The sequence below is a fragment of the Meleagris gallopavo genome, chromosome Z, assembly GCF_000146605.3.
Source record: "Meleagris gallopavo isolate NT-WF06-2002-E0010 breed Aviagen turkey brand Nicholas breeding stock chromosome Z, Turkey_5.1, whole genome shotgun sequence".
NCBI classification, from domain to species: Eukaryota; Metazoa; Chordata; class Aves; order Galliformes; family Phasianidae; genus Meleagris; species Meleagris gallopavo.
In genome coordinates, this window is record NC_015041.2 from 23,404,567 (window position 1) to 23,410,299 (window position 5,733).

At 42.0% G+C, this 5,733-nt stretch overlaps 1 long non-coding RNA gene across 1 annotated transcript; it reads left to right on the top strand.

Annotated features, from left to right (window-relative positions):
* Positions 1-548: 548 nt before the first annotated feature.
* Positions 549-5,733, top strand: LOC109363948. The gene is made up of 2 exons (XR_002109864.1): positions 549-4,712; positions 5,555-5,733. It is a non-coding gene; the product is annotated as an uncharacterized LOC109363948 (long non-coding RNA).

The following is a 5,733-nucleotide window of genomic DNA, read 5'->3' on the forward strand; positions in this document are numbered from 1 at the left end:
GGAAGAGAAGATGGAGATGATGAACTTTCAAGGTGGTATGAGATGTCTTGTCCACCAATGCCCTTCCGACTAGAGACAGAATTTATATCCCTTTAATTTTGGACCTCTTCAAGATGCCTTCACTCCACTTTTGCTTCGCTTGAGGTCCCATAAGACATAACAAGTGTATTATTTGCTGAGCACTAACAGGATAGTTGGAGCAGAGAAATCTGTAGCTGAAAAGGCCCCTATTTTGTGTGAATGATGGAAGAATTGTACAGTGCTCATTTCTGGACCACAGTGCCCTCAAAGCTGTTGAAGAGGAAAAATCTAATATGATAGAATCATAGAATCATGGAATGGTTTGGGTTGGAAGGAACATTTAAGATCATCTAGTACCAACCCCCTGCTATAGGTGGGGACACCCCCCTGTAGACCAGGTTGCTCACAGTCCCATCCAGCCTGATCTTGAATGCTTCCAGTGGGAGACACCCACAGCATCTCTGGGCAACCTGTTCCAGTGTTTCGCTGTCCTCACAATAAAGAATTTCTTCCTAATATCTAGTCTAAATCTACCCTCTTTCAGTTTAAAGCCATTTTCCCTTGCCCTGTTCCTACCTGCCCTTATAAAATATATCCCATTGTCAACTCTGAAAAATTATTAAAAATTCCTGAAATTTTGGATGTAGTGTTTATTTAGTTTCTCTGCTGGGTTCTTGCTCCCATCCTCACACATCCACAGTCTGTTTGTGAGCCTGACACAGAGTGGTGCACTCTTTTCATTTTGCTGAGGGTAGAACAGAGAACTATAGCACTGTGTGCTGCATGTGAGGGCATCTCCCCCACTCAGCTACAGCCTCTGCCTTCTCCTCACCATCACTCATAGCAGCAGCTCAACACAACCACAGTCCATGGGGTGAATTTTGAAGTGCACTCTGATTTAATAGGTACTCATGTTGTCTCCTCTGCTGCTTTCAGCAACACTCATCCTGCTGCTTTCATGTGTGTATCAGCCACAATAGGAAGGAGACAAGACCTATTCTCCCAGTTCCTCTCCCAGCAAGTCTTAGTCCCACTCTCCTTCTCATCCTATTAAAGCAGACGGATAACCCTGCACTGACTCCCTGAATATAAAAGTAGTGGCACAGATATATACAAGTTTCTCTACTCTGATTCTTAGATGAGAATTCAACCAAATCCATTTACAGTACTATCCTAGTCCTTCACAGAGTTGGTTACTTTCTTTTTTTTTTTCCCCCACAAAGAATTGTCAGACTATTTTGTAGAGATGTATGGGCCATTAACCTCACTTTCCATAACCCAAACTGATGGAATTTGTCTGAAATCACTACCTAAGTCAGCTGAAGATCTGCCTTTTTGCTCTCGATGGGAAAAATTAACCTTGAGTCAGCTATCAAACTCAAACTGGTTTTAATGAAGATGAATGGAAGCATTAAACTTTTCCAATGCATTTAAGTATGTTAGCTGTATGTCTCAAAAGTAAACTTCCACCTGGGAAATGGCTGCATGCAAAAAAGGGCAAGAAGATTCCTCTCTGTCTTCTCCATCAGGAAATGAAGACCACCTACATAAAAGACCTACTCAGATTCAAAGTACATCACAGAGAAATTACTTATGATCAAAATACATGATATTCTTTCTATTTGCAGTTGATAAATGTAATGATCACCTCATGTTTCACTTCTGTCTTTCCCTTCTAACACTAGGTGCAAAGCACAGTGTGAATAATTTCTCTTATGATTTTCACATACAGCTATCTAAATTCTGCTTTCTGAACTGTGCCTGCGCCTGTTCCCATCAGCACAGTGAAGAACAGGATTTGACATCCCTTGCCCCTTTGAAACTTAATCAGGGATTTCAGAATTATATGCAGATCTGCCAAATCACTTCCCTGCTGAAAAATGCAACCAGCCAGTGACTGCTCCCCCACAGTCCCTGTGCCCCATCTCCTCTGTGCTGCAGGTCTGTGCCTGGGACTGAGGATGGACATTGCAGTCTCTCTGGTGTAGTGGTGCATGAGGCAGGTTTGTGTCTGCTGGGAGTTAGAGAGGAGATTTGCCTCCTCCTCTGAGGATTACATGTTGCCTCACTGTGTCAAGCCACTGTGGCTGTGAAGTGTATTTATTTAGGCTGGGGCAGAAGAAGAAGAGTGGGCAGGAAGCCTTTAAAATCACACTGTACACCACTCCCTTCCAAGAGAGAAGAAAGGCACGTATAACACACATATACCTGTGTCTGTTCCTACCCTTCCCCAAGCAGTAATTAATTTAAATCAGGGCTGAAAGCTGAGTGAAATAAGATTTCTATGAACTGTGCCAAAGATGCTCCTAACAGATGCCTGCTGTATTTGTATAATCATTTAAACAAAATGTCATAGGAAATCAAATTAAGATCAGATTGATTCCATCAGTGCCTAACATAGTCTGCTGGTTATCACAGATTATCACAAACCCAGCACTGATGACTGTAAATAATAGGGACTAATACTGTCAGAACAGATCATACCTCTGCCATTTAATGACATGGAGCTGTTTCACAACTGTAGAAAATAACAGGAATTTGAGAGAGTGTTTAATATGTTGAAATGCATTTATTTCTTTTTAGCCAGTTTCTTAAGCACACAGCTGCAAGGAAACTACTAGTCTGAAAGAGGAGAGAGATACTGACACTCCCCGTCATCTCATTCTCAACTGAAAGGCAGCCCATGACTTAGCAGCACAAGCAGAAGAGAATTGCTGCCATAGATGAAGAGCCATGCCTGTCTGGGGTCAGGTAGCTTCTGCCCCAGCAGGACTGAGGAGAGGGGAAAGAGCAGCAAGCCATTGTGACTTCTGTTTTCTCCTTCCGCCATGCTTAAGGAGGAAAAGAGGGAAGAAAGAGAGGAAAGTATTTCCTCAGGGAGATCACTGGCAGCTTCTGCCTGCACCAAGCATCTCACTACAGCAACTGCAGCAGGGCTCTTCCTTTCCCAGTATAGACAGACAACAAGAGGGCACTTTCTCTCCTAAGGGAGTATTCTACAGTAGGCAATTTACTTATGCCCCAATGCATTATTGTATTTCTCCAAAAATATGTTTTTTCTTTTATTTTTTTTTTCCCCTAGAGAATTCTATCTGTATTTTACTATTCTGTCATTCCATTGCTATTCAAGAGTTGCTCTTGAATACAGCCTTTAAACAGATACTGGAAGAGAAGACTTGATTGTTTCACTGTGAGTAGGATGGGTTACATGAAATTGTTACTCCACGGGGAGGTTTAACTCTTGTCACTATACAGCAAAGAACCATTATGGGTCAAATAAAGACCATATGCATCTTTAAAAACATTGTTTTGCAAGCCTTGGATAATAGAATGTTTCATATTTTATTTTGGGGTCATTATAGTTTATTTACTTAGCAGTAGATCTAGGATGTGGGTATTTTTGGAAAGGCATTCATCTGGAGCAACAGCCTCATACTGAACATGACTGATGTTGTATAGAAAAATTTAAGTCATTTCTAATGTAGAAGTAGACCCCTTATTTGTACTGATTTTTGCACATTGATTTAGCATAGGTGGGACTTTTCTTTTATCTGGTTTGTGCTGGTGTACTTGCCTTTTGGAGCTGCAAGCTTCTTGGGGCAGGAGGTGAATTCACAGACATGCCTTGTACATCTCAGGCTCATAAGCATCAGATGAAAATTGACAAGAGGAATGGACTTCTTCTGATCCAGCTTGTTGCAGAAGCTGATCTTTAAGACCTACTCTAGTCCATTTTGCCTACAGACTTGCCTGTTGAGTGACAGGCAAGTAGAGTGCTATTGTATGTAAAGGGAAACACTGTCAAGAAAACAAATTGCTAGTAGATGGAATTTGATCTTTTCCGGGGAAAGCTGTTAACTAAAGCAATCCTATTTATTTATTTATTTATTTATCACAGTTCTACAATAGGTGCTAATGTTCATTAGGACAATAAAGTTGTCACATTGGATTATGGCAGTAAAAGAATACAGATACCCACAGAGCCAAAACCAAACCTCAGAATGTTTTAATTCATTAGCTCAACAACTCCATGCTTTTGGAAATATGGAATATGGGAAATTAGGGCGGGGAACGGAGTCTTATGAGAGAGTGGAAGCTACAGAAATCTGAACAAATACAAATATCATTTATAGGCAAAAAAAACCAAACAAACCTGTGTTCATTGCCAGATATTAAATCTTGTTTATCCTTCCTTAAGCTAACCAGAAACACATTGTGTTCAAGTACTATGTAACAACTGAGATGCTGTGGTTGTGCTGTAACTCTTCTTTGCTGCTTTTATCTTCTCTAAATTGGGAGCGTGACTGCCAGGCTCGAAGACTCGCTCCCCTCTGATCCAGCTCTTCTGTTTGGGAAGACCAACGCTGTCCTGCTCACTGTCTCCCCTCCGGAAAGCATCAACATTTGGGCTCACGGACTCACGGTGCGGGACCAATGAACATCTCTGAATGAATATGTTGTAGGAGTTTTTCTGCTCTGGCTGTAGGACTCTTTGTTAGAAGACTGTGAGCCCTTCTGTACAATATCTGACTCCTCTTTATACCACAGACATCTATGTCAAGAGCAAAGAATGCACCTCACTGTGGATGGATCTGCATATTTTCTGCTTCCTGTTGTACACTTACCTGTACAAATTTTCTTGAATTACAGGAGAAAACTGCAGGTGCAGGGGTCCTTTTGGATGCCACCCGGTAAGTAAGTAGCTCATACCCCAACAATTAGGAAAAAAGTATAGAGATTAACATACTATAGCAATGTTTTATGTAAGGTTCCATTAGTTGCATGAAAAAGACACATATTTCCTTGATTGTCTTTGAAGGGTCAAATAAGTGCCAGAGACAGAACACTGGCACAGGCTGCTGAGAGAAGCTGCAGAGTCTCCTCCTTGGAGATCTTCTGAAGACACGTGGACATGGTCCCAGGCACTCTGCTCTGGATGTCCCAGTTTGAGTAGGGGCTGGGCCAGGTGGCCTCTAGAGGTTACTTTCAGCCTCAATCATTCTGATTCTGTGAACAAATGCAATGTGTGAAGCTGGCTGATAACCAGTCTGTGGCCAAGAAGGCAGATAGCTGCCACTAAACAAGTGAAGTTTAAGCTCATTCAGCAACTTGAAGAAGCTTTTAATGTATAGATGAAAAACCAGAGGCTCTGAAAGGGAAGCGAACAGAATACGTAGCTTCATAGAGATATACAGAGCATACAGCTCGTTTTGTATTCCTTCAGTCTTGAGGGCAGCTTGCACAGTCACAGCTCCTTAAATTAGAGCAGCTGGTGGGAGACCATGTCTTATGCTGGTGTGCTGCCTCACCTCCTGCACTGGTTCTCACCCTGCACCTTCCAAAACAATGTGAGCTCATAGCCTTTGTGTTGGCCACATGCCAGAGGCATTAAACTAACACCTTTCATGCTAGTCTTGCTCTCCTTGCCCTGTAGAAAGGGCCCAGTTTACTTTACTCGTATCTTTAAAGCCCACAACCTATTCATCGTAAAAGAATGATATTTCCTTGTGTTCCCCATGCGCTTCTTCACTAGCTCTCTGGTGCAGGTCCCAAAGGCAATGATTTCATCCAGAGTGACCTTTGAAGAGCAGATGGAGAAAGGGCTATTTGCTTAGAGGTTGACTGCCCATCCCGTCTTCTCCAAGCAAGATTCATCTGAGACCTTAAAAATTATTGAGAAAACTTCAAAACAAAACAAAAAACAAAACAAAC